This window comes from Lissotriton helveticus, chromosome 11 (genome assembly GCF_964261635.1).
Source record: "Lissotriton helveticus chromosome 11, aLisHel1.1, whole genome shotgun sequence".
Classification (NCBI taxonomy): domain Eukaryota; kingdom Metazoa; phylum Chordata; class Amphibia; order Caudata; family Salamandridae; genus Lissotriton; species Lissotriton helveticus.
Genome location: NC_136072.1, coordinates 754029744 through 754055290, shown reverse-complemented (window position 1 = coordinate 754055290; position 25547 = coordinate 754029744).

Sequence of the window (25547 nt, the reverse complement as noted above, 5' to 3'; positions counted from 1 at the left end):
TTACATACTCCCTCCCATGTATTAGGCTTAGGTCAGGTACACCGGGGTAGGCGTAGTTAGAAGCACCAGTTGAGTACGATTAGTCAATATATATATGTATGTATATCTTTTATCCGTTTTAAAGTATCATATTGCTAAGAAACCATATCAATGCTTTTGCAGTATTATTTCATGATCCTGCTTTTACTGTATGCACTTTACTTAACTATAAGTATTGCAATTGTAGCGATTCATTTCTCTTGTATGAGAAAAGAGACTGATCAATAAATAACACCTTTTATTGAAAACGCCCGTCTCTTCTTTTCTCTGCAATCTGGTGAAACTAAGTACGCACATATTGACTGAGTAAAATAGCTGTCTTTTGTTTTCACACAACTCTAGAGATATACTCTTGATCAGGGAGAGCAAAGTTGTCATGTTCTATGGTTGTCAGAAACTTAGGGCCAGATGTAGGTAGCCAAATACCGGTCGGAAACGGCCGAATTCGGCCGTTACCGACCGGTATCTGGAGATCGGCATGTAGGTGACAGAAAATAGGCCGAATCGGTAAATTTCCCGATTCGGTAAAGTTACCGATCGGTAAAGTTACCGATCGGTAAAGTTACCGATCGGTAACGTTACCGATCGGTAAAGTTACCGATCGGCAAAGTTACCGATCGGTAACGTTACCGATCGGTAACTTTACCGATCGGTAATTGAGAATAGGTAAAATTGAAGTTTGAGATGTAGGGAGGCTCTGAAATACCGATTTTGGGCCAAAATCGGTATTTAAGAGTCGGTATTTACCATGGATTCAAATCAGGTGTTAACCAGGTACAGCCTATAAAAAAGGACCCAAAATGCAATTCTGTTTGCAAAATGGCTGCATTCTATGTAATTGCAAGACGGCTACGGCTACAGGAGGAAGGAGAGAGGGAATGGCTGAGACAGGAGCAGGTCTACAGGCAGAGGGTGACCCTGTTCATGCTCACAGAGGAAGAGATTGTGCAAAGGTACAGGTTGGCTCCAGACACCATCATGGAGCTCATCAGGGACCTCAAACCCCTGTTGGAGCACCCCACCCCAAGGGCACATGCAATACCAGCACATGTACAGGTGCTGTGCAGCATCCACCTGCTGGCGTCAGGGAGCTACCAGAGCGTGGTTGCTGTGGTGGGAGGGGTGACCCAGAGCAGCCTCTCAAGGTTTTTTCACAGATTCCTTGACGCCATGTTGCACAGGATGGACCATTACATTTCTTTTCCATCCACCCATGCAGAACTGGTTCAAACCAAATCGGACTTCTACCAGATGGCAGGATTTCCCCATATCATCGGATGCATTGATGGCACACACATCCCCATTTGTCCCCCTGCTGCCACAGAATACATTTACCGCAATAGGAAATCAACCCACACCATCAACGTGCAGGTGATTTGCAATGCTAAGCACTACATCACAGACCTCGTAGCTAAATTCCCGGGAAGTACCCATGATTCATATATATTTCAGAACAGTGGCATCTATGAACGGCTGACTGCAGGGGAATTTGGTGAAGGCTACCTCCTAGGTAAGACACAGTGTGCAACACCTATTAGACCTATTGCAATTAGCAGTACATGTATGCATGTGAGTAAATGATTCCCTTTTCTTTCCAGGAGACAGTGCATATGCCCTTCGCTCATTCATACTGACCCCCTACCTCAACCCCTCAACACCCAGCCAAAGGAGGTACAACCGGGCACACAAGCGCACACGCAATGTTGTTGAGAGAACATTTGGAATATGGAAGAGCAGGTTTAGATGCCTGCACAAGAGTGGAGGTGCAAGGCAGTATACCCCCATCACATGCTGTAAGATCATTGCTGCCTGTGCCATGTTGCACAATCTGGCTGTTAAGAAGGGGACTGAGGTGGAGTTAAGTGACTATGAGGATCACGACGACGACAATGCTGTGCCTGAAAGACATCCTGCAGGAGTGTCAACACCAAGTGATGGCAGATTAAGACGTGAGGAGATTACACGCAACTATTTCTGAGTAAGTGAAGACACTGAGCTATAGTCAAAGCACAAGCTTCTGTTTATTTAGGTTTCATAAACAGATGGTAAAGTAAAAAAGAGCATCAGTAAGCATTTGACATCAATGCTCACAGTGAGCAAACACACTCAGACAGGTCTTGAACCCACCCACCATAGTTGCATATTGTCACTAGGCTTGTTTAATTGGCACAAATGTGCAAACGTAACTTTAACAACTAAAGAAACAAATGTCCACAGGCAGTAGGCCATAGTAAAAAATGTTCATTTTCGGCCACGCTTTGCACTGCCAGGTGTTTGTGGCTCAGCCTGTACACTGGGCGTTTGGCCTGTAGCCTCACCCTGTCGCCTGCTGCTCCTCCTTGGCTCAACACCATGTGGGCTGGCTGTGCTGCTCCTACTGGTGCTAGGTTCACTGTCCGGCACGTCAAGAGCAGAACTTCGTGCACTTTGTGCATTGAGTAGGGCCTCCAGCGCACCAGTCATTCCAGCTATGCCCCTTGTTAACTGGTTGGTATTATTAGTCAGGACTTCCTGGCTATTGATGCTACGCCTGCATAGCAGGGATGTGGCTGTTGCCAGGCGGTGTAAGGATTTCTCTGCTCTCTGTGCTCGCTGCTTGTCCCTGCGCCTTGCAGCAATTTCAGAGTCAAGTTTAGTGCACAGTTGCTGTATGCCTGTTGCCATGCACTTGTTCACCTCCACAAGCTCTTGTATGCCCTTGCCAATGTCCTGAATGTTAATGTTCATGTTTCTCATTTGTCTCTGACAGGCCATGATGCCCTTGCCCTGCATCCTCTGTATCCTGACCATCGATCCCTCCAGGCCTTGGAAGACACTGGACCCCTCCCCACGTGCACCTGCACCCCTTCCTTGGACTGTGCGCCTTCTAGTGGTAGGTGGTACAGGCTCTGTGCCGGGCTGCAGTGTGGCAGTGATGTCAGCCTCAGACAAGTCATGTGACTCTACACCCACCATTTCCTCAGCACCTATCTCCATTTGCAGCAGTGGGGAAACAACATGCCTCCTGCTAGGGTGTGCAACAGGTGTTACCAATTCAAGGGATGCAGGCATTTCTGGTGATGACACCAATAGTGGTGACTGTGAGGGAATTGGGGATCCATGCATTTCCTCACTGATGTCTGTTGCTTGGGAGGGTGGCTGCCCACTCGGAACCCCTGTGTCCTGGGATGCACTGGGCCCTGGATCCTGACTGTCATCCCTCTGGGGTGCCGTGCCTTCTGCCTCCTCGGACTGCCTTCTGGATGTGTGACCTGTGGACATATGGGCACATATCAGCTAGGTGCTAATGTGTCACAGCCACTACAATTAAACATATCAATTTGCACTTTGAACATGCTGCCTGCCCTTCATTTTGTCTGCAAACATTTAAATTACTTGTTGGTTACAGTGCTATGTCACATGTTCTTTCAAAGACTGACTACATGTACCATGATGCTTTGCTACAGTTTTGCACACACACCATGGGACTGGGGTAACTGAGCTGCAAGGGGTGAGGGATGGATGGGGGTGGGAGGGGGATTGCTGTGCATGCATCTTACCTTTTGTTTTTGCAGATTTAGCCGAGCTGTCCACTTCTCCCAGTCCATGGACACTTTCAGTCTCCAGGGTTGTGGCTACCAGCTCCTCAAGCTCGGTGAGTGGGGGTGCTGTGTTCTTTCCTCCACCTGTTTTCTGTGACTGTTTGTGGCGATCAGCCAATTTTTTCTTTGTGAGGCTCCTTAGGTCATAGAACCTCTTCTTTAAGTCTTCTGTCACTCTGGTGGTCACTCCCACAGCATTCACTTTATCTAGGATGTCCAGCCATATTTTCCTTTTTGTGGATTCTGCCACAGTGAGGGACAGTTTTCCAAAAAAGTCTGTGGTGTACCTTGACCACCTCCTCAACAAGCACCTGTAATTCAGTACTACTGAACTTAAGTTTCTTTTTCCTTTCTGCTTGCTCACTTTCCCTGCTGCTTTCCATTTTAAAGTGTTCTCAATTCACAAGCTCTGTCTGCTGCTGCTGCTGCTCCCAGTCTCTCTGCTCCAACTGCCTTTCCAGAACCTTCTAATTAGTTGCAGCTGCCTGTGTGCACACTTCCTGCCAGGAAGGGGGAGGGTGGTTGCACCTGATTGGCTGTTTGTGTTGAGTTTCACTTTTGGTTGCTGGCCGACGCGGGAAATACCGATCGGTATTTACCGATCGGTAATTACCGATCGGTATTTACCGATCGGTAATTACCGATCGGTATTTCCAATGCTTTCCTATGGGACTTTTGCCCCATAGGAATGCATTGGCCATACCGATCGGTAAATACCGATCGGTAATTACAGATTCTATATTTACCGATTCTTAATTACCGATTCTTACCGAATCGGTAATTGGAACATCTGGATGTTCCTACATACCCCCCCTTCTTATTTACCGATTCTTATTTACCGATTCGGTAAAAATCGGTAATTAAGGATCGGTAAATATTTTTTACCTACATCTGGCCCTAAATCCCTTCTTGTCTATCCAGGGAGGTTAAACTCCTCCTCGCTTATTCGAGAAAGATTCTAGTGAACTCTGAGCTAGCTGGCACACAAAACCTAAGTCTAATATCGTCAGTAGACGACCTAGTTAACCTCTGTCCTACGTCTATACTATTGAAGATATTATTCCAATGCGCAGAGCCTATTGGGAATATAGGAACTACACTACATGGCGCCCAACGGTTTGGTAAGGCGATAAATCTAACGCAAGACATTAGAGTAACTCAGTCGTGCTTTTTCACACAGACCCTTTTTCCCGTAAATACTCCAAAGACGTCTGGAGTGGGTCAAAGGTTAAAATCCGCCAGAACTTAGTAGAAAGAGATTTCTATGTATAGTTTTTGGTTTATTCAACGTTGAAGGATACAGTGTTCCAAAATATTGTGCACCTAATCTTTGTTTCCTTGAAAACCTGATCTGCAACAAAAACCTTCTTGTCAGTAAAATGTCAGACAATGAAGAAGAAAGGGAGGCAGCTAGAATAGCAGCTCAACTCTTAGCGGATGACACAAGTCTCCTACAGCAAGACCCGGGTGCAATACTCATCCCGGTCAGCATAAGAAAAACTATAACTCTTAAGCTAATAGAAAATGGACTAACATCAAGAGGTGGTACAGTCATATTCGTAATTGAGGCACATGAATATCGGCAGACAGAGGTATTCTATTCATGGATAAACTTTCCAGCAGCAAACGCTGTCACACATGAGTTCCACTATTACAAAATAGAGGAACCACCGGATGAGTACACTCCTTTCGAGGAGGTGGAAATCCCATTAAAATACCAAGAGCACCTGCTCTGGTTTAAAGGCGCCCTAAAACATAATAATCACATCACCAGGCTCGGTCCACTAGGTAGACCAGGAGCAACGTGGCCGGTTCTAGCCGGTTACACACCACATCCAGACATTGAGAAAATGTCTATACCAGAACTTCTAGTCCAACTAAAAGTACTAATTAAAATACACAGACAAGTAGTCCAATATGTAATGCGGACTTCAACAGTCCAACCAGCTAATAAAATTCCACAGCTGACCCCTCATCAGGGGAACACAAATAAAATCACACCACAGAACATACAGTCATGTCTAGGTAAAGTACCCTCAGAACGGGAACAAATTCCATTCTGGTTAGCACAAAAAATCACTCAAATAGAGGCGGTATTTCCGGATACTACCCCTACTGAGAAACACAGAATTCTGACTATCTGTCTTCCAATGGGGATCGCACCACATGTGGAGGACTATGACACTTGGGGCCCAGTCTTTGCTTCCATTTACACAAAAACACATGGTGTTCCGTCAATGGCGGTAATACCAGACGTTCTAAGACAGATTCAAAATGAATACGGTCCAGAACCTGCTTTAACTCTGGGTATGAAATTACTGAAAGACTTCAAGCAGGTCTCGGCTATATTACTAGCCAACATAAAAGGGGAAGCAGCATCTGTAGCGATCCGCCAGAAGTTGAAAGAAACAGATATAGCAGAACAACCATTTGAACTTGCCAGAATCATAGAAAAATCCTATGAAGAACTAGGAAGAGATAGTTTGGGTGGGAAACCAGTGAAACCCCAACTAACTGAAAATCCTGAAAAGGTATTTATTAAAAACAATCTAACCGCTCCAAAAAAGAGCTGGGATGGAAATAAACAATCCACTCCCAAAGAAAAAAGATTCCAGTCCAGAGGAAGGTCTCCACGGTGGAGAGAAAGAAAAGATCTCCAGACCAAGGACACAAGTCTCCCCAGAGGGAGCCCTCTGAGAAAAAATACAACCTTAGAAATAGGGATAATTTGAAGAAACCTGATAGATATCAAGATATTGATACACGTCCATCTCGATCTTTTCAGACTTCCTTGCAGAAATCGGAAAGAAGAGGACGGTCAGAACAAAGGGAAGAGCACTTCAAGTCCAAAGACAAGGAACCTGCTCATCAAAGTAAAAAGTTACAATTTCCAAAGAAGAAGGTAGTATTAAAGTAATCAAACATGCCGAGGATCCTGAGGACACAGCTGAAAAACGGAGAGTGGGCTCAGACAATGCTAGACAGCGCAGCAAAAGTGAGCATAGCTCGCAAGATCCTGATAAATCATCTGGAGACAGTGGACACGAATGAATACATTCAAGTAGAAACTGCAGACACCAGAGTTAGCAAACCTCATAAAATATACGAAATAACATTACATATAGAGGGAGATAAGACTAGGAAAATAAGGGGTCTATTTTGGGATAACCTCTCCAAAGGCTATGACATCCTTTTAGCTGAAAAAGACTGGCCACCAGAATTTGTCAGGGAGTGCCCTCATGGCGAAGAAATGATTATGCCTGCCTTCTCAAATCACATTCCAATACATAAAAAATATACACTTGCAAGAAAGTAGGCAGTAGCCCAAGCTCCTGCATTATATGAAAACCATGTAGGATGGGATGAGGACTCACCTCCTCTCAAAATCCAGTTAAAATCTCAACCAACTTCACAAAGGCAGTACCCAATTAAGCAAGAAGCAAAAAAACAGGTCAGGGAGATCTTAGATCAACTTGAATACCAGTGGGTGATTGAAACATGCACCTCACAAATGAACAATCCTTTGTTTCCTGTCTCCAAGCCAGATGATTCATATCGTCTAGTTTTGGACTATAGACACCTTAACTCATGTTGCAAAACATTTGCAGTACAAAACTCACACAGTGCAGCACTAATGAATAGCATAGTGCGCAAAAAATACAAAACAACATTAGACATCTCTAATGGATTCTTTTGTCAAAATATAGCACCTAAAAGCAGATATTTGACCGCTTTCTCAATAAATGGCTCGCAGAAATTTCTGTTGTTTGCCACAGGGGTTCAAGAACCGCCCAGGATTATTCTCAGCGAGAGTAACAGAGTTACTACAAATATATGATGATGAGGCATTATCTTATGTCGATGACATCTATCTAACAGATGATGACTTGGATACTCACTTGAAAAGAGTGAACACCATAATACTTGGGTTCGCAGCAGAGGGTTATAAATTCAACTTCAAAAAGTCAAGAATTGCCCATCTAACTGTCCTGTTTTTAGGATATGAACTATCAAGTGAAGGCAAAAGCCTGGCAGACAATTTCCTAGAGAAGTGTGCCGTAATCCAAGCACCAAGAACGCTGAAAAACTTACAATCAATTCTAGGTTTCCTGAATTTCTGTAGAACGTACATTATAAATTATGCAGAGAGGGTTAAACCTCTCTATTACCTGATAAGACCAGATTTTAAAACAATCAATTGGACTCAAAAACACACAGAAATTTTGAGATCATTACAAACAGACATGTTAACTAAAACAAAATTGCAAACACGCGATAACACACGCAACCTTGTAATCCGAGTCATCCCAGGAAGATGCGGATTCACATACCTGACCTCTAATGAGGGAGAAACGGTACCAATAGCTTACAAATCACATTTGTGCACAGAAGCTGAAAAAACATTCAGCATTAAGGAAAACATTGTTCATGCGGTTCAAACAGCTGTAGCAAGAGAAAGAGACCAAGCTGACGGCAGACGGATTACAGTCAGAACAGCAGAATCAGCCTTTGAGGCATTAACAAGCCCATGTAATTTACCTACTATGGCATTAAATCCAAAATGGATACAATGGGAAAATTCTCTTGCAACAGACAAAGTGAAATACTATTTTGACCCGGAAATGAAAAAATTAAAGACTATAGAATATGAAAGAGAATACCCTCTGCCAATCGACATTCTGCCCATACGACAGTACGCCTGTGTAATATATACAGATGGACATGCACAACCCTCGGTTTGGGGAAAACAAGCCTATAACGCCACATGCAAGATTGTAAAAAACGTGTGGCGCAGAGGAAAATTAAGACCTCTGTTAACGAAAACACACTCAGTGGAAAATAATTCAGAACAACAAACTGAAATAATAGCGTTAAAAATGGCGCTAGATAATGCTGATCGCGAATTCCCGACACTAATAGTGTGCGATTCATATTACTGCGTCAAATCATACAATAACAATTTACAGAAATGGATTCTAAACAGTTACAAAGATGACACAGGTGCCACAATTAGGCAAAAATCGCTTTGGGAACAAGTAGTTCTTTTACAGAAAGAACTACCAAAGACTCACGTGATACATTCACTGAGTCATGAACGTGATGGCGTTCACGTTGCAGGGAATTCATTGGCTGAAACAGCCCGAGCGGAAGCAACTAAATCGGCTTCCGTAGCTACAAAAAAGCGTTCGGAAAAATACATTGACGGGGAAACAATGCTGGCAGTGAAAACGTCATCAAAAGGCGACTGCTCAGCGCTACCCATCACCTATCCACTCAATTATACATACATAATCGATGCAAACTCCGTTCCTTTTGCTCATATCCCTGGAGTGGGGGATAGAGTAATTCCAAACACGAACAGGAGAATATTGTTAATAGCAGACGCACATATGGGTGAGGGTCTTAGACACCTTAAGCTAAAGGATTCTCTGGAAGAATTGCAATCCACATACTGGTGGCCAGGAATGAGCCTGCAACATCACATATTTGCAAAAAACTGTCCAAACTGCAACAGAGATCGCAGTACCGACCGAGACGGTGTTTTGCCATGGCGTTTCGCTCAAGATGGGATTAAACAATAAATATATAAAACCCAGTATGAATAATGCGTCATATTAAACATATAGAGACTATCATCACTTAAAATGTAGGCCCCAGCGCTCGGCTAACGCCAGAACTGTTATAAAAAGATTTGCGAGTCTATAATGGCATATACGCAAGGGGCATGCTACATTCTGACCATTGTACTGCTTTTAGCTCTCGAGCTTATGGGGGGGCATGGCCAGCATGGGCATTGCATTGCGGGACTCTTATCACTTCCTTCCTGAGGGAAACGGGATGGTGTAAAGAAAAAACCAAGGCATAGAGCAATCTATAACGGCAAAGGTATTAGGTTCGGGGGCTGGGTGGGTCAAACATTTAATAAGTGCCCAACGTAGTCTTAATAATCTGCCAAGAAATTCTCTGAGAGGTCTCAGTCCGTACAAACTATTGTTTGGGACTAGAAGGTTGATCCAGGACCTCGATAGTCAAACTTCAGTGGTTAAAGAAAAATGCTTTGATATCAAAGATCGTTTGGCTATTTTACAGGACTTAAACGAAAAAAGAAAAGACCTGAGCAACATAAAATTGAAACAACAGCCAACAACCACTGAAGAAAAACCACCTGTCCCAGCAAGGCCTGTCTGGATTCCAAAAATCAGGGATCTGGTCAGAGAGAAGATCGCGGTAAAGAAGGAATTTGGGCCTTCTTACAGAAAAGCAGTACCTGTCTTGGCTATCAACGGGACAAGATCAGTTGTATTACCGCCCCTTGCTGGTAAAAAGGAGAACCGAGTTGTATCCATCGACCTGGTTAAACCACAATCATGTGGCCGATAATAAGTAGTAGGCCAAGTGGACTCCCAAGAAATAGCAGAACACCAAAGTTTGCTACAAACATAGAGGTTCAAACTGAGAGACTAATCACATTTGAAAAACCTACAGTAAATCAACAAGGACTATGCAACAAAGCCATGGAACTTAAACCTATTGAAACCCAAATCCAAATCTTACATCAAGAAACACCAGTCTACAATGATGTAACCACAGACTATGCTAATGAAACAAAGAGAATTCCAAAAACAAAAAGGAATCCAGAAGCAATTGAAACAATTGACAGAACAGCATCAGGCTACTTCATCAACTTCGATGATTTTTCTGAGGATCCGAGTGAACCTGAGGAACAGCCGACAACAACAAAGACTTTTAAAAACAAAGCAGAGGAACTCTTTCATCAACTAAAAGAAACTTATCTGATTTCTCCATGGATTGAATTTTGGGTGGCACAAGGTGTATTTGTCCTCATACTTTGGCTCATCATGGTACTATACTTGGGACATTTCATTGAGGGAAAATATGTTACAATGGACACAGCAAGTCAGAATATCAACTTGGTCCTGAAACCACACAAGTCTTCACACATCGAGAAAAGAGAACTTTCGTCAGTAAACTTCACAGCCAATCCTATACCCGGTGGGGTAGCATGGGACAAAACTGATTACGAAATCTATGGCCCGGTCGAGCTCTTGAAGTATCCTCATCAATTTAAGGTTTCATTAAGTGACTTTGTAAAACCGAGCACATTCGCTGATGATTGGGACTTTGAAAGTATTAATGATATGATGTCAGATCTAGTGATGTCAGCTAAATTTACAGAACATGATTATTTACAGGGTTAATCTAATTATGACCAGATGTACTGTTACAACCACTATGGTAACCATTATCTGCATAAATCTGCTCAACCTAGAAATGTTTTTAATTATAACCAATGGGAACATTGTGCAACTCCACCAAAAGGCAGTTCGAAAACATTTTATGAAAAATTTTCAAATTTTTCAGGGTTTAACACAAGTGATGCAGAAACGTTTTATTTCAAACTGTTAAATCACTTTCTGTTGTGGACAATTGGTTAATGACTCTGTCTTCCAGAATATATTCACTGGACAGCATTGTATCATCTGCAATAGATATAATAGAGCAAGACTTACTGATGTTGCAACACGGTCAGTCTCAATTGCGTTCTATTGTACAGCTTGGCTGGACGTTAGAAAATCTGCGTTCAGGCTATGTGCCTTGGCGTTTAATCAACACAACTTCATTATTCACTATCTATAACCTTACTGATACACAAATCAGCTTGGCACAAAAGGGTGCAGAATATACAATTCTGAGCATTGAAAAACTTGAGAGATTACCATTGACAATGTCAGAACGACCTGTCATTGAATGGATAATACATGGGATAATAACTAGGGGTGGGCGGCCAGCTACGCTCCGTGCACGGAGTGCACGTAGTGCCGTCTTCTACGCATTTTGCGTAGCGGGCGTAGCCAGGCGGCACTACGCGCGCTCCGCAGACGGAGCGTAGCCGGCCGCCACCCGCCTCCCTCCCGCCCTCCCTAAATATTTAAATAAAAGGATTGAAAGGTTTTAAAAACACTTACCTGCCTGCCGCGTCCCCGGGGCTCCCTCTCCCGTCCCTGGATTCGCGCCGCCGCCATTTCTGATACTAATGCGCATGCGCGGGCAGCCGCGCATGCGCATTTCTCATGAGAAATGCGCATGCGCGGCCGCCCGCGCATGCGCATTAGTATCCGAAATGGCGTCGGCGCGAATCCAGGGACGGGAGAGGGAGCCCCGGGGACGCGGCGGACAGGTAAGTGTTTTTAAAACCAGTTTGACTCCTTTTATTTAAATATTTAGGGAGGGCGGGAGGGAGGCGGGCGGCGCGTAGTGGGGCTACGCGGAGTGCGCGGGTGGGCGTAGTTTTGCGCCCACTTCACGTAGCTCCGCGAAGCCCCACTCCGCACACTACGCCCAGGGTTAATAATAACTATTCCGATAACGACTTTCCAATTTCGATACTGCCGAAAATATATACGGGCAGGCCAGTATGAAAGGTTGGGTAAAGGATACATTAAGTCAACATGGAACCTACCTTATACACACACATGTTATAGTGAAAAAGGACAGAGTGTATTTCTTAGTGGTAACAATTGTGAAAAATCACTAAGTGGTGTACTTCTGTGTCAGGGCATAAATTTGCATGGGGCCTGTGAGGGTACTTCAAATAACCTTTCATGTCACCAGCTTGGCACACTTGCAACTCAAATAGAGCCATTCTTTAGACGGCTTTCTAACGGGAGCTACATTCTAACTGTGGATCACAGATGTTGTGGCTTGCTGCCAGGAAAACCTTATCTGGTAAGCGTGAGTTCCATGGTCACTTGCTGTGAGCGAGTATTGTTTCCAAACGACACTCCAGACAGGGAGGGAAAAATTTGGCCCAGTTTGAAAAATCTCTTCTATTCGAATTGATACTTTAAGCAGAATGAAGACTGTGCTCCTACAGACACCAGTTCATTTGACGTCATCAAAAGAAACGTATGATCTCCAAGTTGCAAGGACAACGGAAGAGATACATGCATTGTTATCGACAAATTGCCCCCTACACTTCGCAGAAATGCTAAACGAAATATTAAACATTTCGGATACGAATGGTATCGCAAGTGTATTTAAGACCGTTTTTTCGGGACTGTTAACCCCATTCAAAGCAGTCCTGGGTATATTTCCCAATTTTGTCCATTCTGTCTTTGGCGGACTTCCACTCCTGTTGGGACTCGTAGCAGGCATCCTATTTTTGCTACTCCTGCTTGGTTATGGCAAGCCATGTCACAGACAAAACTCCAGCAACAATGGAAGAAACGATCCTAGCTATACGCTATCGGGACCGCATAACTAAAGTCCTTGGATTAGCCCGGCTAAGAGATCTGAATATGACCTGGTTTCTTTCATTCAGACCCATATGGCAGAAATGTGTCTTACCTGTATTGAGGTGCATGCTATGCGGCGAAGAATGCGTGTTGGACACCTGTCTCACAATACAATCAGAAGTACCATTGGATACAGATACTTTGTTGGGTCCAGTAAAGGCTCATGCATCGTGCTGTCCCCAACGGCTACCTATCCTGATGACGGCATTCGTGGAGACTTCACCACTACGATTGAAGGGTAGTGAAGTACAAGATGAGAGCAGCATCAACCAGGTACGACCTTCAGTAAGCAATGCTGATCGAAACATCACTGAAAGCGAACATGCGCACGACTGCATGGTAGCGACATTTTCCAACTTGGTCGAACTTTCACCGAAGCGGTAAACTGCTTTTTTGAAAATCTGTCTGACATGATGTTTTCCCCCGAACAGAAAGAATAACTTTAAGCAATCGAGCACACAGCGTTCCCTGAACTCTGAATTTGGCCTTCAGCTTTAATAAACAGAGCCACTGAGACAATTTGGAACTATTTTTCCTCTTCCCCTGAAAACGAAAACTTTTTTCGAATTCCAAAATATTTACCTTTTTTTTTGGCACTCGTCCTCTGATTAAAGTAGAACTATTCTTAGAGAACAGAGCTTCTATTTTTAGGAACTCTAGAGACAATACTTTACCTCAGCCTCTAGCATATTTACAAATAATTGTATTTATATGTGATGAAGTGGTCTCGCACTTTTTCTTCTGTATTAAGAGCCATTTCATGTGTTATTTTCGCAAATCATTCATGCTGATATAAAATGTGCATCCTTTTTTGAATGATTACACTGCTTGAATGCATACAGTACCTATACTCATTTTCGTGAATTTCGAATATGCCATTTTTCAAATGCAAACAAATGTATTTTGGGGTGGTTCAGTATACACATACACTATTAGTTATGTTTACTAATGCTTAGGTTAGTAAATATGGACATGAATTCGTGGAGTGGGTGTAGTGTGTTTATCTAGGGACCTGTATCGATACTCCTATTTCTGACCCTTGCCCAGTTATAAATCACTAATATCCATACAACGGCACAGAAACCCGTTTCATAAATTAGTCATAGCGCATGCTGTCACATTAAGCAAGCACTATTCCTCCAGCCCCCTAGAAAGCACACCGAGTTCTTAAACAAATCCAAGCCTCGAGCAACCTGGGAAATCCCCGCCTGCCATGTTTTGATTTAGTCCAAGAACACCTGTAAAGCACTGCAAGAACGCTCAGTTGTTAGTGACATCCTTATTGACGTCTTATGTCCATCCTTACGTCAAACCCAGCACCTCTCAGGTATAAATATACCAACGCTGTCCTAAGCAGAGACACGGTGGTGATGAACCTGGAGCAGTGACTACTTGCCGGAGAGCCCAGCTGATGCGAGAGCCCACGGACGCTCCCCCTCCCCTTTTGACGCGCTGAGGAAGACGCTGTCTTTTCTCTTGTCGAGAAATCCAGCCTCCAGCATTTCCAGCCCACCTTCGCGGGTGACTGGGATACCGAGTCCTGAGAAAGAGATACCAGACCTCCAGCCTTCTAAATCCCAGGTACTGAACTGACTAAACCCTTATAGAGAATTCTTGAGTCAGATTCTTGGCAAAATAAACTTAACTTAAACTGCTACTTACATACTCCCTCCCATGTATTAGGCTTAGGTCAGGTACACAGGGGTAGGCGTAGTTAGAAGCACCAGTTGAGTACGATTAGTCAATGTATATATGTATGAAAACGCCCGTCTCTTCTTTTCTCTGCAATCTGGTGAAACTAAGTACGCACATATTAACTGAGTAAAATAGCTGTCTTTTGTTTTCACACGACTCTAGAGATATACTCTTGATCAGGGAGAGCAAAGTTGTCATGTTCTATGGTTGTCAGAAACTAAATCCCTTCTTGTCTATCCAGGGAGGTTAAACTCCTCCTCGCTTATTCGAGAAAGTTTCTAGTGAACTCTGAGCTAGCTGGCACACAAAACTTAAGTCTAATATCGTCAGTAGAAGACCTAGTTAACCTCTGTCCTACATCTATACTATTGAAGATATTATTCCAATGCGCAGAGCCTATTGGGAATATAGGAACTACACTACACTTGGTCCAGCCAGCACCATATAATATAAAAATAAAATAAACATCATGCACCTCTTTTGTTTTGGCGATCACTGGAAGTTTATTTCAGCAGAGGAAATCCTTTGCCTGGCAAGACAGACACCAACAGCTTCCCAACCGCCTTAGAACATATCTAATTCATAAGGTTTACATGATAACACTCTTTTTTGTTTCTCAATTTTTATTGAAACAGTCATACAACGCACGCACAGTTTGGGACAAAGTATGGAAACATTGTGCAATACAATGCAATTACATGGCGGTAGATAATGGATTCGGGAGACAGCACTTTACACATAGAACTAATAAAACCAACTTTCCCAGTGCTGCGTATCTCCCTATACATCGAGTGTTAAAGACCCATCAGGCTAAAAGCACACGTAGGAGAAGGGGAGGAGAGTAGGATCCGGGCAACTAGTTGCTGTGGGGGAGGGGAGAGAAGAGAGAACATGTTTCTCGGGTCCAGATGGGGTGGGCACATTGGCAAAAGAGTGGATCCCTGTGGTATCAGGCTAGTGAATTCCATACTCAATCAATAAGGAGCTATAGAGGGAAAGAAATAAACAGGTCGCCCTCCTCTCAACGTACAGCTCAAATACAAAGACCTGTTCATCCAAGGCTCCTCTTCTTGAGGATACTCATATAAGTGGATGCGGGGATTCTGACACTCTTTTTCCCTACTACTCCTCCCTTTTAACTTTTTGCAAATGACAGTCAATACCCACATACCACCTATATATATAGGGGTGCACCTTTAATAGTGTATCAAACACGGTTACACCAATTTATGTGTTACCCTTACAAAAAGTATGTGGAAAAATAAGATGGCAACTCACGTGTGCACCACCAGTCAAGCTTGCTGATTGGTACTCACCAGCTATAGTCACTTTTCTCATCATTGGTAACCATCTTGCCTAAAAAATAAAGATGTGTCCCAAACATTTGTGCCAAAAATTATAATACCATTGTGATGTGTATCTCACGACTACCACAAACACAAGACTCCGTGAAAATAAAATTGAAATATGTAGCACAATTACCAACTTTATTCTTCACTTCTGCACTTATTCAAAATGTAAAACCTGCTGCATTTATGCAGACCACTTTATTACTCAGCCCAGGGGCGTAACACAGGCCCACGTAGCCCCCGCGGTGCGTGGGGGCCCCTAGCTCCAAGGGGCCCCCTCAGCACTGCACTCCTGACCAGAGAGCTCCTGATTGAGCCAGTACCGTGCAGGGAGGGTCTCTCACTTTTCATTACGCCAGTGACTCAGCCGACATGTTTTATTGCCAACATTACTTCAAGGCAATTTTGTCAGGGCAGGGTCATCAATCACCAATCTTGGACACTGGTGTTGTTCTATAAAATGACTGTCAAATGTAAAAAAGAGATATGGCCTGGTTACTAAAACACGATTCTCACTCTCCAGAATTCAACACACATCTCTACTGAATACAGCAAATATCATTACCATGTGGGAGCCTGAGTTATACGTACCAGCTCCCTACTCCGTTGCACTAAAGAAGACTCCAAGCGTGAGTCACTCTTTTAGGCGTGTACTCTACTGTAGTAAAAGTTCTAAACACAAAGGAAAAACGGGTAATTATTCACACCCCTGTCTTTTTGTTTCCTAATCATAGCGGTAACTGACCCCACATCTTAACTTTACCAACTTCAACAATAGTTATCAAATCCTGGCATCACCTTTAAATAGGCTGTCCTCAACGTTACCAAAAAACCTCTTATATGAGTATCCTCAAGAAGAGGAGCCTTGGAAGAACAGGTCTTTGTATTTGAGCCAGTGAATTTAGTAGCCAATCGCCAAGAGAGGGAGGCAGAGGTCTCCGCTTTGATGTGTCGGGGGTGGTGGGAATTGCAGTGGCAGTTCCAAATGTTCAGGGGGTCCACAAGCTTACATGTTTGGGGGAGGGGAGAAAGTCAGGGTGGGGAGGAAGCAGATGTGGCAGGTAGGAAGGGAATGGGAAAGTGACAGGAGGTGGGTTAGGGCAGGAGAGAAGGAAGGCAGCAAGGGTTGCAGGGAGAGGTTGGGAGGGCGGGGAGAGTGAAAATAGGGGATGGTAGTGGAGAGGGGGAGGAAGGCCGTGGAGGAGAAAAAAGGCAGGAGGGTTGCGGTGGAGGTCGAGTGGCTAGATGTGGGTGGTGAGGCGGGGGGGTAACATACAGGAGTTGCCAATGCTGTTTGTGACTCAACTGACCTTGAGCTAGAGATGGGGTGCAAAAGGGGGTGTGATAGTAACTCCCATTTCAGGGGTCATCTCTTAGGAAAGGGGCCCACATCTGCATGAATATTTCTGCCTTGTCCTGCAGGTTGCAAATAACGCAATCATGTGAGACAGTTTGGACAATTGTCACTGTCCAATCCTCTTGGGATGGAGGTATGACTGACCTCCAATGAGTATAAAAATATTGGCCGTGGCGAGGGCTATTTGAAGGAAACAACCCTGTGGACAGGAGAGGTCTGGAGAATCCTCGGAATCATGGAGGAGAATGACAGTAGGATGAGGGGGAGTCACAGTGGCATATATGCTCCAGAGGCATCCCCAACATATGACCAGAAGGACGGTATTGAGGAACTTGGTACAGAGGCTTCGTAGAAAAGGTTGGGAGAAGAGGAGGCTTATAAGTGTGCTGTAGTGTGCTGTATAGTCCCGACATCACTCCTCTGTGTCAGACCTACGTAGTCTGGTAGTCCACTGGCGAGGACTGTACAAACCAAAGGCGGGGGTTAAGCGATGCCTCAGGCAGTGCTGCAGTTGCAAGTAGCACCAGGCTTGCTGTGGGTGGAGAACAAACTCCAGATGGTTGAAAGGCTTCAAATCTTCGTTGAGCAAGATTTGATCCAGGGTGATTAAGCCCGCCTCATCCAGTGGGTCTAATGTAAGGCCTGACCATCAATGCGCAGACAGTCATTGCCCCACAGTGGCGATTTATCTATAAGAGTGCGTCCACCCTAGTTGTCATGAGTACGTGACCAAGCCTTTTGCATGGCCTGCAGTACGGGGCGAGAGAGGCGTGGCTCTAGAGAATAATCTCCATAAAGAAGGCGAAGCCCCTCACCTCCAGAGAGATGTCATAGTTCAGTGTGGGCCCATTGTCCGAGTACCATGGAGCAAGTGTGCCATCTGTGATAGGTGGAGAGCCAGGCGGCAATGTTCCACTGACGGGAGGTCTAAGCCTCCACAAGATCGGTGTGCCATGAGTTTGGACACTGCCTGCCGGGGCCACGAGGAGCCCCACTTGAAGGACTGAATCTAGAAGTCTCTGAGACGGAGAGTGCTTAAAGACACCAGTACAGGGAGCATTCCCAGCATGTAGGTGAAGCACAGTAGTGTGACCATCCTCACCAACGGCACCCTGCCCCACTTGGAGAACCTCATTAGGGACCATTTCTCAAAGTCAAGTTTCATCTGGGCCATCAGGGGGTCTAAGTTGCCCGAGACCATTCCGTCCATTGCTCTAATGACTAGTATTCCCAAGTATTTGAGACGTGAAGAATTCAAGCAGAAAGAGTAGTAGTGGATTGCCGCCTTTGTGGCACCCATTGAGAGTGGCAGGGCCTCGCTATTGTCCCAGTTTATTTTATAACCGAATAGGGTTGCAACATCATCAATGACATCCAATAGAGCTGCCAAGGAACAGTGGATATCTGTGAGGGTGAGCAGGACATGGTCTGTGTAGAGGTTGAGTTTGGATATTCCGCCCGCAAAGGAAACGCCCGCAATGTGTGGCGAATGACACATAGCTGAGGACAGAGGTTCCATTGCCAGTAGTAACAGGAGAGGGAGAGCAGGCAGCCCTGATGGGTGCACTTCTGAATCAGAAAAGGGGTCCGATAGAAACCCCCCACAGTTGACCTGGACCACTGGACAATCATATAGTACTCACACCTTGGCAATGATTTCCTAGGCCAAATGATTTCATAGTGGAAAAGAGGTATCCCCAGTCGATGTGATCAAACATCTTCTCAGCGTTCAGAAAGAGGCCAGCCCCTCCTCGGAAGGTCCTTGGCCACCCAGAGGTTGTGGGTCAGAGTCCAGAGGTGGTCCCTGGAGGAGCGTCCCAGCACAAAACTGACCTGCATGTGGTGGATGAATGAGGGAATGACTTTACTGTGGCACACTGCCAAGATGCTGGCAAGGACTTTGGTATCCCCATTCAGCAGAGAGATGGGTCTGTAACTACAACATAGTAATGGATCCCTCACAGGTTTGGGTAGGACTATGATCATCGCATTGTAGGAGAGAGGTCCCAGGGAGGCCATCTGTTTTGTCTCCTCGAACGCGGCATGGAGGGCGTCAACTGTCTCCTTATCTGACCACTCATAAAACTCTGCCTGAAAGCCATCTTCCCCTGGGGTTTTGTTATAGGGCAATTTGGAAATGGCCAGTGCTATCTCCTCTCAGCTGATCTCACCCGCTAGTAGTTCCCTACCCTTGTCCCTCCGGGAATGTGGCCACCCGATCTGTGCTGGCCGGCGCCTCTGGGGTTTATAATGTCTTGTACAAGGAAGCAAACTCATCAATGATGGCCTGTGGGTGGGTGAGAACCTCCCTGCTCGTTGATTGTATAGAAAAGATGGCCATGGCAGCATCCTGTTGCTGGGACGTCAGCATTTGACTCACCTTTCCCCACTGTTCATAGTGCCGCCCTTTCAGGCGCTGTAGTGCATATTAAGCATTGGCATTAAAGAAGCCTTTGAGGGCATGTGTGCCTGTTACAGGTGTCAGCAGTTGGGCAATGTGGGGTGGGAGGAGTAGAGGTGGGTAAGAGAGGCTATCTGCCCCTCCAGTTCAGTCCAGTGGTGAGTTGCTTATTTGTGGTACACACCAGCATCTCTCATGAGTTGACCTCTTATTGTTGCCTTCGCTGCAGCCCACAGGACTCTGTGGGAGTCCATTGAGTTTCTGTTGTTGTCCTGCATATATGCCGAAACATGGGCTTTCAGTTGAGACTTGCCCTGAGGGGTGCACTATTGGTATATATTCATGCACCACGGTTTGCGACCCTTTGAGGCCCATGTTTAGGGATACAAGAACCGGGGATAGATCAGACAGGGCGGTTTCCAGTATTCGAGAGTCTCTGACAAGTGCCACAATTTTCCTGGAGAGGAGGAAGCAGTCCAACCTAGATTGCGTGTCGTGGACTAGTGAAAGGAAGGTGCACTCCTTATCCGCTGGATGGCTGAGATGCCAGTGGTCTACCAGGCCTTGTTCTGAGGCCACGTCTCCCAGCATGGCACTTTTCCTGTTGTTACCTTTGTCTAGATGCCCTGTCCTGTCTAGAACTGTGTCGTGGGTGATGTTCCAGTTCCCTCAAATGATATACTGCGATGCCACGATGTCCACAAATAGGCAGTTCAGCGGAAGAAACAATGGGTGTTTAGCCCAGTCAGGGTGTATACCGATCCCACACAAAGGGATCTGACCCCCAACCGTAACTTGGCAAATGAATATCTGCCCTCCTGATCCGCCCATGTTTTCACAGGTTCACTGACAGTATATCAACCACAAAAACTATAGATTAAAAAAAATATCAAGGGAAACATATAGAATTCCCAAAAATTGACTTTAATTCATAATATAACTTAAAAAATCATAAATAGCATAATATTATCAAAAATACATGTAAACGTATTTAAATATACCAAAAACATAAAATATTTAAAAAAGGGAGTCAATTTAATTTAAAATAAAAATTAAACAACACACATATTTTACAATTTAATTAAAAATAAGTTACAAACAAAAAATATAGCAAATTATAATATGATTACTATAATAAATCAAACATATAATTATATAAATTATAAAATAAAATACATTATTACAAATTAAAATAAATACATATACATTTCCCACCACCTTAAAAAGAAAACATGTTTATGCTAAATAAATATAAAAATAATGACTCCCACCTAACACAACACAACAGTAACAAAATATTTTACACCACACAAAAATAAGATATACTATTCTACCTACCTTCTATCTACCTGCAATAAATATAAAATTACATAAATTATAACATTACAAAATACTACAATGTACTATTCCCACAAATAAAAGCTATTCCCACTCCAGTCAGTTCAACAGTAGAGAAAGTGCTGGATTGTGAAGGGGTAACATTTTCTATTCCCACTTTAGTCAGTGCAACAGTTGGGAAAGTGGTGGATTGCGGAGGGTTACAATTTACTATTCTCACTCCAGTCAGTTCAACAGTAAGCAAAGTGTTGGATTGCGGAAGGTACAATTTAATATTCCCACTCCAGTCAGTACAACCATAAGGGAAAGTGTTGGATTGTGGATGGGTAAAAATTACTTTTTTCACTCCACTAAATGCAACAGTAAGGAATGTGTTGGATAGTGAAGGGATAATATTTACTATTCCCACTCCCATAAATGCAACTCAACCTCAAATTTAGCTGGAAAAAATCACTTTTTTTGTCAAGTTTCCGTGTGGGAAAGTTCTGGAATCTATGTGGAGCCACAAATTTCCTGCCACGCAGCTTTCCCCAGGTCTCCTGATAAAAATGATACCCTACTCGCCTGGGTGGGTCAAGTACCCGCGACAGGCAAGGGCCCAAAACATATTGAGGAGACATAAAAATTACTTATCACAAAACAACCTGATTTTGCAATCGGGTTTTTGGCCCTGTGATCTGTGTGTCCAGTGGGGCAGTAATCCCCAGCTCATGGGAGAGTAGGTTGTGCCAAAATGGGGAGGGCTGGGACATCTCCAGTGGCTCCCCTGGCCCTATATTTCCGCATCCCTACAGCCAGGTAGGAGGGGCTGGAGTCACTTTGGGGTGCTGGGGGACTGCCGACGTCAGGAAATGAGGGGTGGCCCTTGGGCACATCAGGCAGCAGATGCAGGTGTCCCAGCAGGTAGGTTATTATATCCGGGGCCCAGGTAAGGCCAGATGTCGGCTGTGGTGGAGGCTCCCCCAAGGGCAGCCTTGGTAAAGCACTGTGAGCCAAGGCTTCCTGGTTGCCCACAGGCCCAGTGCTCCCTTGACGAAGTGTGCTGGCCAGCCATTTTCAGGACTCAGCCCACTCTGGTAAGCAAGCACAATGGGGTGAGGACCAAAGCAGCGGCTCTCTCTAGAGGGCCGGGAAAACCACTGTACTGTGGGCAGAGGCTTTGTGCATGCCTCTACATCCAGTGGCCCATCGGAAATGCATGCCGGGCTGTGAGATCCGACATCAGCATGGAGCCAGCAACAGTGGCAAGTAAAGGAACCAGGTGCCTCACGGGACAGGCGAGACGGGAAGACAGGATATCGTCTGGGGCCCATCTCTGGGCAGAGCTCCGGAATCAAGCAGCCATCTTTTCTTGTGGCTAGGCCACTCCCCATATACCTCTTTTTAAGGCTCCCACCATCCCTAGTAATCTTTAAATAAATTCAAGAAGCGTTTGGGGACAGTAGGAAATTTTAACTGCATTTTTACAGAGTGGATCCCGCGAATATCTCTGGCACAATAGACATAGCTTCCTGGTGGAAGAGCAGACGCAATGATGTCACTTGCAGTCATAAGTACATCGGTGGAAAACATACCACTGACTGAACATCACTGCTGAGGGCCCTACAAAAACTCAGTTGGAGATCCTCTATTTTGTGTTGATTTCTTCCACTCTCCTTGATTGTGTGTGACACACACTCTGATACAGTGCTTTCATAATTGGACACTGCTAAGGGGAGACTGATAATGGACATGCGATTGACAATAACACTGGTAGAATGACACTGGTGCACCGGGATAAGGGACACAGGCTACAAACAGAGGCACTCAAAATACTCAATTTTACCATCATTAGGGGACAAGAGGACACCGAGACACTTGTGTTTAGACACAAATATGAGGCTAGGGTGGAAAAGTGGAAGACCACAGACACTTGAGCAATAGACATACGCACAAGCAATGTCTGGTCCCTGCTAAACAATAATTTACTTTAAGAGCACTCTGCATGAAGGCGACATAACATTTCCTAACATTTATTCTTGAGTCAATAAGGCAGACTATCAGCTTCCACACACAGTGACTTCTCAGCTCTGCCAAAATAACCCCATCTCCATCCAGAGCCAATGTAAGTGCCCAGAATGTACCTTATCAGTTTCAAATTCTGGGAGATGGTCACATGCATTCTTTTTGCACTAGAAAGTAGCCCTGGAAGTATCACAAATAGAGTTGTTCACTACTTTACATTACTTTGTCTCAAGTTCAAGTTTCAAAGCTTTATTCGACATTTGTCATAAAAGCATCAATCCCTACCCTATACAATAAATACTCTAGCTAAAAAACTTTTTTTAAAAAAACATATTAAACAATGACAGTCGAATACTTTACACATATAAAATTTATGCTCGATTCATAAAAAGTTTAAAAAATATATATATATATATTTCAGATGTAAGAGCGTTTGGAACATAGCAGCCATACTTCATTATGTTACATTTAGCAATATTGAGCGGGAACGGATTAACCAGGCCCAGGCAAGAAATTTTGCTACCGCAATCGCTAATGGTGTAGAGCAGTCAGATTCTAATATTCTAAGTGCGATCGATTGGCTACGAGTGCCAATATTTAAACAAGCTGGCTTTAGTCATTTGCGCCTTGGACTGGCATATAAAGGGCAACAAAACAATAAATGGGAGGTGTGCTCTATTTGGTCCTTGCAATGATGACAATGTTCATCCCGCGGGGGGTTCCAGTGTTTCTTGAAAGCATTCACTGGGAGTGTTCCAACACGAAATTGAAAATATAGTTTCCTATCGTGCGGGCGTTCAATTATGTCCCAGTAATCTTCACACGATGGTAACATCTTAATGTCCAAGAAGCGAGATGACAAATTAGGTAAGGATCCTTTGTGATACATTGTTGAGCACACCATCTCCCAATACAATTCTTTCAATTTTGTTTTCGATGGGAAACAAGCCACATCCCTGTTACCCCACATATGTTCCAACTTTAACTTTACAAGAGTGTCCCGCAGTTCTTTTAACCATACAATACAATGGAATTGATCACACGTAACCACGTCTAATAATGCTGCTACATAGTGGCTTAGCTCTGGGGTCACCATCAAACGCCTCCAATACAACAGAGGCCGTAGCCGAGCAATGTCCTCTACATTTTTCCTACCAAGATCCAGCTTCAAGGGGATTGTGGGCGTGCTCTGTGGGGCCATTACAAGCCCTCGATGAAATCTATTTTCTGCTCGCCCCAATTCTCCCAAATTAGAGAAACCCCAAAGTTCGGAGCCATATAGACAGGCGCTCAGTACTTTCATATTATAAATTTCAAGAGCGCAGTTTACTGGTTTTGTCAGAGAAGCCCTGTGTTTAAGGGCAACCACCCCTGCTAGTTGGCTAAACTTTAGTACTACCGTATTGATGTGCGATTTCCATTTCATGTCGCCCTGCAGGATGATTCCTAGATAGGAAAAAGCATCAACTTTCTCAAGTGGGGTGCCCTTGTATGTTATCACCCCTCTAAACGCAGACTGATAATTGAGGCACATGAATTTGGTCTTAGATGTATTCAATTCAAGGCCCCTACTATCACAAAATTCACCAAAGGCATCAACCACTTTTTGGAGACCACTCGGTGTACGCGAAAGTAGAAGCGTATCATCCGCAAACATTAATACGGGTACATGTGAACCTGCTATAAATGGCGCGTCCCTTGGGAATTTCTTCAAGTGATCAACAATGCCATTTATATAGATTGAAAACAATGTTGGGGCCAGAACACATGCTTGCCTAACCCCTCGCTCCACCGGAAAGGGCTCAGTCACTTCTCCCTGCTTGCCCCATCTGATTTTAGCGAAGTTGTTTTCATGGAGGCGCACTAGCAGTGTGAGCAATTCTTGACTTATGCCTACATCAGCCAGGGTCTGCCACAGTTTTTCTCTTGGGACCAGGTCAAAGGCTGCTTTTAAGTCTACAAAAACAGCATATAGTGTGCCCTTTTTTAAGATAACATTTCTCCAATAAATTGTTATGAAGTGGAAGACTTGGTCGACACTACTAGTCAAGGGGCGGAACCCTGCTTGGTAAGGTGACAATATGTTTTTTTCATCAATCCATTGTTGCAGCTTATTCTGGACTAAACGCCCCATAAGTTTTTGCGCTGTATCAATGAGACTGATGGGTCCATAGATTTTGCCTGTGTTTCGTCACCTTTTTTAAATATGGGGATGATTTCCGCTCCCTTCCAGGAAGCGGGCACTTCCCCTCCCATAGCCACTGCATTTGCCAACCATGTGAAGTAAGTGCACCATGAGTTCCTGTCAGATAGAAACACATCTGCCGGGATTCCATCCATGCCCGGTGCTTTTCCCCTTGATACACAATCCAAGGCCACACTAACGTCTTTTTCATTGAATATTTGATGTTTAAAAAAGACACTTGGAGGGGGGGTATTTGAGGTGTACATTGGATTGCGGGCATA